Genomic DNA, 12129 nt, shown 5'->3' with positions numbered 1-12129 from the left:
AGAAGTGGGCTCGGGACTCGGGTTTTTCTAATTTTGGGATTTTTGGTATTTTTCGATTGTTTTGGCTTGGGCTTTGTTCCCTTAGCATATTGTGACGTATTCGTTCTGATTTTGGATAGATCGATGCACATGGAGGCCGATTCGAGGGGTAAAGACGTCGCGAGCTAGAGAGTTAGCCGGTTTGAGGTGAGTAATGTTTGTAAATGGTGCTCTGAGGGTTTGAAACCCCGGATTTGCACATCGTAGTGCTATATCGAGGTGAGACACGCGCTTGATGACGAGCGTGGGGTCGTGCACTATTGGGGATTGTGACTTGGTCCGTCTCGATTGATGATTTTACCGCGTATTTGACTGAAACTTATTTGCTATCATCATATTTTGGGTTGATTGCCATATTTGGACTTCGTGCCAACTATTTGAACCCTTCGTGGATTTTTATCACTATTTCCTCACTGTTTTGACTTATTACTTGAACTCAGTCATGTTATTTTCCACTGTTTTAATACTCAGCCATTTTTACTCAGCTTTGAGACTCAAATGATGTTTTGGGCTGAGAACTATTGTTTTACTAATGCCCGAGGGGCTTGTGATAATTTTCGGACTGAGTACGGCCGAGGGCCAAATGTGAGGATACATTGATACTGATATGAGGCCGAAGGCCTGAGATACATATATACGCCATGAGATGGCTTGACTGATATGAGGCCGAGGGCCTGATATACATATATACGCCACGAGATGGCTTGATTGACATGAGGCCGAGGGCCTAGATTTGATGCCACAAGATGGCTTGATATTGCGCTTGGGCCGTAAGGGGCCCATCCCGGAGTTTGTACACCCCCAGTGAGTGCGGGTACCTATTATGATGTGAGATTGAGCCTAAGGGGCTGGCACTATTCTGAGATTGAGCCCGAGGGGCTGGCACTGTTCTGAGATTGAGCCCGAGGGGCTAGCACTGTTATGAGATTAAGCCCGAGAGGCTGGTACTATTCTGAGATGTTGCCCGAGGGGCGGTTTTGTTGATACTGTGCCCGAGGGGCGAACTTTTACTTGTTATTTACCTGTTAATTACTTGTTTTACTTGTTGAAAAAGGGGTTTTACTTGATTCTTCATTGATTTACTGATTTTAAGTGATTTTACTGCTTCGGTATAGAATGCCTTGTGTTTTACGTGCTTTCTTACTTTCAGTCATTATTTATATTTATTACGCACTAGGTCGGAGTACTCACATTACTCCCTGTACCGTGTGTGCAGATTCAGGCGTAGCGGGTCCCGCTCCTAAGTGCTGATCCTTCCAGTCCAGGCGGTGTTTCGGAGACTATGAGGTAGTTGTTGAACCAGATGAGCTAGAGGTCCAAAGTCAGTCCAAGAGTCCCACCAGAATGAAATTTCCCCCTTCCAAGCCTCCATGAAATATAAGGTTCCACCTTGTCTTTGACGTCCATCATTCTTCTCCAAGTATGATATTGGCCGAGAACTTTCTTTCTTGCAACAAGATAAAAACTTTTACAATACTTAGCTTCGAGAAAGTCTTTAAGAAGAGAAAGTTGAGTTCTGAATTTCCACCATAACTTAGTAGAGAAGGCATCACATGTGTCTGTGAGAGATCTGAAGCCAACTCCCCCTTCCTCGATTGGAAAACACATGTATTTCCAAGCAATCCAGTGCTTTTTATTATTGTTACCATCCATACTTTAGAAGAAGTTGGAGATGATCTTCTCAATCTGGTAGAAAGTCGTCTTAGGATGGTGAACTGCTGATAGAATATGGAGCGGGATAACTTGCAAAACAGATTTGATAAGCACAGCTTTGCCACCATAAGATAGAAATTTACCTTGCCAACCTTGGAGTCTTTTTGCTATGTTAGCCACCATGTTGTTGAAGTAAATGACTTTTTTCCTCCCTATGTAGATAGGACATCCTAAATATTGCTTCGGAAATTGGCAATGCTTGTAACCAGTGATCTGCATGATTTGGTTGATTCTCGGATTATCATCTTTGAAGTTGACATAGAAACCAGATTTAGATTTATTTACTAATTGTCCTGATATCTTTTCTGATAGTTTATATGAGTCCACCAATTGTATAGAGACCTAGTCCTATATCAGTTTCCTCAGTACTAACTACTGAAACAATATGTAAATAAGACACAAGATTTTTACGTGAAAAAATCCCAACTCAAGGGGACAAAAACCACGACCTACACTGGTAGGATTTCAACTTCACTAACTTGTAACTACACTATTACAAGTCACTTTGTAATGACTCTATTACAAAGACTTCAATCACTCTAACTTGTAATATACTTATCACAAGCTACTTTGTCACTCACTAGTTACAAAGACTTCAACCTATGACTAACTCTAGTCACAACACAAACTCAGATGGTTTATGATTTTGAGTTTCCTAAAACAAAGATTCTAAGAAAGCAAGATAGGAGTTGCAATAAAGAACAAAACACAAGATTACAACTCAACTAAGGACACACATAGACTCATAGTGAAATTGGTCCGTAGTGGAGTTGTCTTCTTATTCTTGACACACTTGTGACTTCAATATTGGATCAGATCTTCAATGCTTGAGAGAATATCACTAAATACTCAAGTAAATATCTTGTTGCCTTACACCATGTTCTTATACTTCAAAAGACACCCTAAGAAGGATGTCTATTCTTGGTTGGTACACGCCTCTTCCTAATGAGAAGTGACTCTTGCACTGTAGCGTGCACAGTTGCAGGCAGTCACTTTCTGTAGTTGCTTTCCAACTGTAGAGTTGACTTATACTTCTATTAGGGAAACACCAAGGGATCGGGTCCCTAAACTGGTTCTTGTGAATCCAAAAGCACACTGCCCAGATTATCTTGAGTCCATTTGCTGAATGATTGTACCAGGCATGCATCAGGTCCTTTATCTGGTTCTATACAGAAAGTTTGTTAGATCATCAAAACATAGACTAAGAGACCTTAAGCCCACCAATTTCTCCCTTTTTGATGATGACAAACTTTTAATATTGATGACTATTTATAGAGCTTAACTTAACCAGATAAAGTACCAGTAACCGCGTATGTTTCCCCTAACTCTATGCTTCCCCCTTAATCACCTGCTTCAATTGTTCAAGTTAACCAACTCTTCCCCCTTTTGGCATCATTAAAAATGCACAACAGGTAAAAACACATAAAGAAGTCTAACACAGTTAACCCATGCCCCATATGTGCACACAACATGATAGAAAAGAGAAGTAGAAGGAAAACAAGCATTGTACTAGCAAAAGAAGAGTTGTTTCATTGATAATAAATTAGACTATTTCAACGGCAGCAGTAACGGTGGAATCCAACATGCCATCACAAAAAGAAAAACAAAAAGAAAACAACAGCCAAAAAATATCAGAACATAAGACAACTGGTCATTGAGAGGATCCTAGGGGGCACTAGAATAAGGAGGCTTGGAGGAGGAGGCAACAATGGTTTTGAGAACCAGGTCCATGCGGGCATTTGCATACAGCTGTTCCTCAAGCAGTTTCTCCCGCAGGTTCTCCACCTGTTGCCTAAGCTCAATATTCTCCTTAGTCAAGCGGGCAACTTCTTCATGGGAAGAATTAACAGAACCAGGTGCTTCAACAGCTTGACTGAGCTGAGTTTCCAGTATGGCATTCTGAGCCCTCAACCTTCTGATTTCTTCAGTAGCAGCATTTTGAGCATTTATCAGCTAAGAAATTGTCAAAGTGCTTCCCCCAACCTTTTCTACACACTCACACTCTTCCAGAGTTGTTTTGGAGAAGGTTTGTTTGTGGGTACCTACTTTTGGATTGGCCAAAGGTACCTTGTAAAACTGGAACACCCGAGTGAGGAGAAATCCGTATGGAAGCCCATGATTGCCATCTTGAAAGTTTGCCACTTTTTGCATATGTGCTATCATAATTGCTGGCAGATTTATCGGTGTGAACTCATCAAGAGCCTCCATTAAGACCAGATCAGCCTTGGAAGCGATAGAGCTCATATCAGCATGAGGTAAAAAAACCTTATTGACCAATTCAAAGAGAATATGATACACCGGAAGTAGTGCCTTCTTATGCACCCGGTCCCCCTGCTGGATAGCCTGCTCTTTCACAATGGCTCTCCTAAAGTTAGCTCCACAAGCATCCTTGACTGAGGACATCCCTTCATATGGAATTTGGGGAGCTTTCCCCAATGTTGAAGCGTCAAGCACAATGTCAACTCCATTTACCAACATGCGGATATGATCCCCTTCAATAGTGAAGGGAGTTGCATAGAAGTTTTGCACCTCATCTTCATATACCTTAGGCACATCCTCCTTAAACAAGTGACCCCATTGCTGGAATTCCACCATCTCAAAAACTTGCCTCATACCTGCCATCTTCGAGATTGCAGGGTCAAACATGCGACCCCACAAGACTTTCTGAGTTCTCAATCTCTCTTGCCCAAGTCCACTGTCACTTGGTATGGTCTTCATTGAGCCATGTCCTCCCACAGTTTCCCGCTTTCATTTTCTAGATATTTCAACAGACTTCCCTTTCCTGCTTGTAACAGCCACAGTATCACCTTCAGACAAATCTTTCTCAACCACAACCTTCTTAGATTTACCACCACTCTTCACAAATGTTCCACTTTGTTTTTCCTCAGCTTCCTCTGAAGCTTCAACCATAGACTTTTGGACTTTTGTAGATCTTTTCACTAAGGAACTAGGTTCCTTTACAGCATCTTCCTCAACCTCAACCATTGGAATGTTTTTGTTAGCCACAACTTCCCCCTGTTTCATCAACCTCTTTTTCTTTTTCTTAATACTCCGCTTACTCCTCTGCAAGGTAGACTTAGAAGCCTCTTTCTTCTGTAACCTTGTAGTGGGTCACTTGGAAGAAGACTCAGGAGTAACTGCTGGTTTGTGTATCTTAAAACGGGCACTGAGAACCATGTCATCTTCATCAAAAGGTACCACAATAGGAGGAGTGGACTCCAAGGGCTAGGTATAGAAGATGAGCTCCTAGTTTGTTTCGGCTGAAGGAGAATCAGGTTCTCCAACAGGTTTTGCTGTGACTGTGTCATGAATCGGAGACTCGAAAAGCATCATAGTCCTTTCATCCCCTAAGAATGGAGTTTCTTCCCTCCTGAGACTCAGGCAGAGGCGAGGCTCCTTCATTCATAAGACTCTCAACAGCGATAGCCATGATATTTTGTGCCGCTTCCTTTTCTGGTGACTCCATGGGAGCCACTAATTCTAGAATAGAGGAGTTCAAGTATTAAACGGTATCTTCCTTAGAGACCTTTGATGCCTGAGGGGTAGCACTCTCCAGTTGTTCTTTGATTTGATCAGAAGAAGGAGGAGATGGAAGTGAGGCAGGGTTTGACGGAGGAGTAAAGGCGACCAGAGATGAAGAAGGAACCGGTATGGGGACACTAGTATCAGGGATAGTGGAGAAGTGGATTTCCGATGGTGATGCTAAGGAAGGTGGAGATGTGGGAGTTGTGTTGATGACAGGAGAAGGAGAAATTTATTCGTTGGACATTGTGAGAGAAGTGTTAGAGGGTTCTGAAAAGAAATTACAGAGAGCAATAAGAGATAATGGTTCAGAACTGATGGGAGTGTGAGGGTTTTATTTAAGGAAGATCTAATAATGAGAGGGGAGAGGAACGAGTTCTGAAGAATTTCGAAACGACGGTAGGTTTGTGGGAATACGCAACGTGTAGAGGGAGTGAAAGGATTTGAGAGACACGACGTGATATACATACACTAAAAAGTTGGATGATGTGGAAGTTACATTAATTTTGTTGTCTTTCGAAAAAGTATGAGAAAAACACATTACTACTAACCTGAGATACAAGAACCAGGTTCCTGACCTATTTTTTGTAAAAGTATTTTACAGGTCTCTTTCGCAGTTCAACACTATACCTTTAGCTTCTATGATCATCATGCGTGTTTACCTACAACAGTATAGATGTGAGTTAGGCCTGGTCAGAAAATACTTTAGCTAATTTTACCTAAGTATGACGTTCATAGCCATATGAGCAGAACCAGGTTCTCAGTTAGATTTAACTAACCCCAGTGACATCCTATTTCTCTCAAAGTGTTCCATGCTTAGAGCTTTGGTGAAGATATCTGTAATTTGATCTTCCGTGTAGCAAAATCTCATACAAATAAGTCCTTTTTCCACATTGTCTCTAAGAAAATGGTGTCTGACATCAATGTGTTTGGTTCTCTTGTGTTGAACCGGGTTCTTTGCCATGTTAAGAGCACTGTTGTTATCACATAGTAGCGGTACACAATCAATGTATATGCCAAAGTCTTCCAATTGTTGTTTGATCCACAGTAACTGAGCACAACACGAGGCAACTGCAACATGTTTTGCTTCAGCTGTTGAGAGAGCCACTGAGTTTTGTTTCCTTGTACCCCATGAGATTAACATGATCCAAGGAAATGAGCCATTCCAGATGTACTTTTCTTGTCCACCAGATAACCTGCATAATTAGCGTCAGCATAACTAATAAGGTTGAAATTGTCACCTAAAGGATAATAAAGAACCAGGTCCTGTGTGCCCTTAAGATATCTCAGAATTCTCTTAGCAGCCTTCAGATGAGATTCCTTAGGATTTGATTGAAACCTTGCACATAATCCCACACTAAATACAATGTCTGTCCTGCTGGCAGTAAGGTAGAGTAGAGATCCAATGATTCCCTGATACATTGTTTGATTTATAGATGATCCAGACTCATCCATGTCTAGATTAGTAGCGGTATAAATAGTGGGATCGATCACCTTTGTTGCTTCCATATCAAACCTTTTCAGAAGTTTTTAATGTATTTCTGCTGACTGATACACGTTCCATTTATGGACTGCTTCACTTGAAGACCCAGGAAGAAGTTCAGTTCCCCCATCTTACTCATTTCAAACTCACTTCCCATGAGTTTAGCAAATTCTTCACATGATGAGTCTGTTGTAGCCCCAAATATGATGTCATCCACATAAACCTGAACAATGAGCAGGTTCCTTCCCCACTTTTTTCAAAAATAATGTATTGTCAATCTTTCCTCTTATGAAACCATTTTCCAAGAGAAACTTGGATAGCCTCTCATACCAGGCTCTAGGGGCCTGCTTCAATCCATACAGTGTTTTATCCAATTTGAATACATGTTCAGGATGTACATGATATTCAAAGCCTGGAGGTTGCTTGACATAGACTTCATCCTTAAGAAAACCATTCAGGAAGGCACTCTTCACATCCATTTGGAATAAAATGAATTCAATATGTGATGCAAAGGTAATGAGGATCCTAATAGCTTCTATGCGAGCAACTGGGTTAAAATTCTCATCATAATCGATCTCTTCCTCCTGATTGTATCCATGGACAACAAGTTTTGGTTTGTTCCTTATAGTATTTCCATGTTCATCCAGCTTATTCCTGATACCCACATGGTCCCTATGATGGTTATGTCTGAGGATCTAGGTACCAGGTGCCATACCTTGTTTATTTCAAATTGATGTAGTTCCTCTTGCATTTCCATAATCCAGTCTGCATCCTTCAGGGTTTCCTTGATATTTTTGGGTTCTATTTGGGATAGAAATCCTGAGAAGGCTTGGGAATTTCTGGTTTTTTATCTTTTCTGTACTCCAGAATCAAGGGGGGTGATTATATTATCAAGTGGATGGGAGATTTTGTGTTTCCAGTTTGGGACTGAAGTTTGATTGGTATAGAAACTGGGTAAATTGGATGGATTTCCCTGCACTCATCTTTCTGCTACCTGTGGAATGCCTTGCACTGCATCTCCAACTCTTTCTTCAGCTTCAGTGGTAGTGATTGGCGTACCAGGTTCCTCTTGAGAAGTAGAAGAGGATGTTACATTGTCTTCACCTGCCTCATTCATCTGGCTCATCATATCGGCCTTGCCATTTGAAACATCAAATATTTCCCAGGAACCGAAAATGATTCATTGTCTTGTTCATCATTGTTTCCTTCCTTGCTAGAAGAGGGTGTCTCGTTAAATATCACATGAACACTTTCTTCCACACATTGTGTCCTTTTGTTGTAGATTTTGTAGGCTTTGCTTTGAGAGGAATATCCTAGAAAGATTCCTTCATCACTTTTTGCATCAAACTTCCCAAGCTGGTCCTTCCCATTGTTGAGAACATAACATTTGCTTCCAAAGGTTCTCAGATGAGTTATCTTTGGTTTTCTTCCATTAAGTAGCTCATATGGGGTTTTTTTCAAGAGGGACCTGATCATGCACCTGTTCACCAAGTAGCATGCAGTGTTTATTGCCTCTGCCAGAAATTTTTGGCAATTCCACTGTCAATAAGCATTGTCCATGCCATGTCTTCCAAAGTTCTGTTCTTTCTTTCAACAACACTATTTTGATGTGGAGTCCTTGGGGTTGAGAAGTTGTGAGTAATCCCATTTTCATTGCAAAACTCATTAATTTGGCATTTTTGAATTCTGTCCCATGATCAGATCTGATGCATGCCACTTTCAAGTCCATCTTCACTTGGATTTTCTTGACAAAGGCCACAAATACCTTGAAGGTCTCACCTTTTGTTCTAAGAAACAGTGTCCAAGTGAATCTTGAATAGTCGTCCACAATTACAAAAATATACTTCTTTCCACCTCTGCTTGGTATTCTTATAGGACCACATAGATCCATATGAAGGAATTTGAGTGGTTTTTATGTGCTAACATCCTTTTTTGGCTTAAAGGATGATTTCACATGTTTTCCTCTAGCACATGCATCACACACTCGGTGCTCCTTGAACTTTGAATTTGGCAGACCACAAACCAGGTCCTTTTGTATCAATTTATTCAGAAGTGAGAAGCTTGCATGCCCCAATCTTCTATGCCACAGTTATGCATCATTATCCACTGCCTTCAAGCAGATCATATCACAAGCTTACAGAGATTCAAAATCAACAACATAGATGTTCTTGTATCTTTTGGTTACTAAAACCACTTCACCAGTTACAAGATTAGTAATTGTGCACACTTTAGACAAGAACTCTACTTTGTTCCCTTTATCACAGATTTTAGAGACACTCAAGAGACTGTACTTCAGGCCATCCACATAGTACACGTACTCAATTGAGTGTGAAAGAGACTTTCCAACCTTTCTGACACCGAGAATGTACCCCTTTTTTCCATTTTCAAAGGATACATTCCCTCCCTGCAGGGCTTTTAGTGAGAGAAAATCCATGGTGTTTCCAGTCATGTGCTTTGAGCATCCACTGTCCATGATCTATGACAGTCCGCTTCCTCTCACTGTTCCCTGCACATATAAATTATGGGTTAGATTTAGGAACCCAAACTAGTTTGAGTCCCTTGTAATGAGGAAAGTGGTGGATAAGAGCTTTTCTAGTCCATGCAGACAATACGGGATTTTTGCAAGTGGTACCTGGTCCCCCCTTTAGTAGTCACTTTTTTAGCAAACACTTTGTTTTTCTGAACAGATTGAACCCTGGCCTGGCAATTTTCTTTGAAGTGCCCGTTTTTCCCACACTGGGTACAAAACCAGTTATCAGAAATAGTGACATACTTGTTGTGAGGGTTGTAAGGATTTTTCTCCTTTTGGAATCCAATTCCCTACCTGTGTCCACTATTGTTGAAGTACATGGCATTGACAACATCTGAGGACCAGGTCCACTTAAGAGATTTTTCAAGATCAATTTTTACTTTCTCCAATTCAGTTTGAAGTTGCCTATATTTCTCAAGTTCACCACATAGACTAGTTTTCACATCATTTAATTCCTTTTCAAGCTTGATGTGTGTCTCACTAGCTACTTCATTCCCTTTCTCAATACTTACAGGCCTATGTTCTGATTTGAGTCTCTCAATTGTTTCCTCTAGGCCTGTGATTATCACCAAAAAGTCATCCCTTTCTTGCTCAGTAGCTGGAATTTTCTATGCTAGAGTATTCTTTTCTTTGCTAAGGTTCTCTATGAGTTCCTTCAAGTCAACAACCACTACCATCAAGTCATCTCTCTTATTTTCTACACTATTTATTTTTTCAGTTAGAACTTCTTTTTCTTTTTCAAAACTGCCCATGGTCTCATTTAAATAAACCACACAGACCACCAGATCATCTCTAGATTGTTCAACATCTCCTAGCTCTATGGCCAGGGCATCCTTATCATTACCAAGACTATAATATGCATCAATTAGAACATTTGCTAATGACATTAATTTCTTAGAAGAGTAGGACTTCAGATTTCTCTAAACATCCCTAAAATTTACTTCATCATTGTTATCCTCTTCATCATCATTGGACTGAGCCATCAGTGCAAACAATGAATCATATTCCTTTGCTTCATTTTCCACTGCCATCATGGGACTGTTTTCTGCATCTGGTTCCCCTTCTGATTCACTAGAGGAGTCTCCCCATGTAGTAAGAGCTTGCTTCACAACATTGTCAACTGCACTTTTTCGGCTGAATCATTTGTTAGGAACCAGGTTCCTTTTTGCTGCTTTGTTAGAGTTGTGTTTGTAATGCTCCTGTTTCAGAAGTGGGCAGTCTTTGATGAAATGCCCTGGCTTTCTGCACTTGTGACAGAGATCATAGTTCCTTGGTTTACTTGAACTGCCCCTCTTTGGTATACCACCATTTCTTCGAACCATCTTTTGAAATCTTTTAGTGAGATAGGCCATATCACTATCTTCTTCACTTGAGTCATTGTTTTCAGCCTTGAGTACCAGGTTCTTCTCCTTCTTTGGCTTTCTTCTTTCACTGTCTTTCTTTCTTTTCATCTCATATGTCTTCAAATTTCCAATCAGCTCATCCATGGTTAGAGCTTGTAAATCTTTAACTTTACTAATGGCATTCACCTTACTCTCCCAAGAGCTAGGTAGAACACTAAGAATCTTCCTTACAAGCTTGTTTCTAGGAATAATTTCTCCAAGTGAATAAAGCTCATTTATGATAGATGTGAATCTAGTGTGCATATCTTGTATAGACTCATCATCTTTCATCTTGAAAAGCTCATACTCGGTGGTGAGCATGTCAATCTTAGACTGTTTAACCTGAGTAGTTCCTACATGTTCCATTTGCAATGCTTCCCATGTTGTCTTGGCAGATTGACATGCTGGGATTCTATTGTACTCATCAGGTCCTATACCACATACCAAGATCTTCTTGGCACGAAAGTTCTTCTCAACAACTTTTCTATCAATATCGTTGTATTCTTTTCTGGTTTTCGGCACCATCACTCTAGAGTCTCCAACTTTCTTCATAGGAACATGTGGACCATCACAAATGATGTCCCACATCTCGGAGTCTTCTGCCATTATACAATCATGCATACGAGTCTTCCACCAGCCGTAATACTGCCCATTGAATCTAGGAGGCCTGTAGGTTGATTATCCTTCCTCAAAGTTAGGCGGAGCAGCCATTAAGATCCTTTCTAGGTGTTAACCTTTTAGAAAGAACTCGTTCTGATACCAATTGATAGTTTATATGAGTCCACCAACTATATAGGGACCTGGTCCTATATTAGTTCCCTCAGTGCTAACTACTGAAATAGTATGTAAATGAGACACATGATTTTTACGTGGAAAAATCCCAACTCAAGGGGACAAAAACTACGACCTACACTGGTAGGATTTCAACTTCACTAACTTGTAACTACACTATTACAAGTCACTTTGTAATGACTCTATTACAAAGACTTCAATTACTTTAACTTGTAATACACTTATCACAAACCACTTTGTCACTCACTAGTTACAAAGACTTCAACCTATGACTAACTCTAGTCACAACACAAACTCAGTTGGTTTATGATTTTGAGTTTCCTAAAACAAAGCTTCTAAGAAAGAAAGATATGAGTTACAATGAAGAACAAAACACAAGATTACAACTCAACTAAGGACACACATAGACTCATAGTGAAATTGGTCCGTAGTGGAGTTATCTTCTTATTCTTGACACACTTGTGACTTCAATGCTGGATCAGATCTTCAATGTTTAAGAGAATATCACTAAATGCTCAAGTAAATATCTTGTTGCCTTATACCATGTTCTTATACTTGAAAAGACATCCTAAGGATGATGTCTATTCTTGGTTGGTATACGCCTCTTCCTAATGGGAAGTGACTCCTTCACTGTAGTGTACACAGTTACAGACAGTCACTTTCTGTAG

This window comes from Nicotiana tabacum, chromosome 20 (genome assembly GCF_000715075.1).
Source record: "Nicotiana tabacum cultivar K326 chromosome 20, ASM71507v2, whole genome shotgun sequence".
NCBI lineage: Eukaryota > Viridiplantae > Streptophyta > Magnoliopsida > Solanales > Solanaceae > Nicotiana > Nicotiana tabacum.
Note: the sequence above shows the minus strand (reverse complement) of the source record.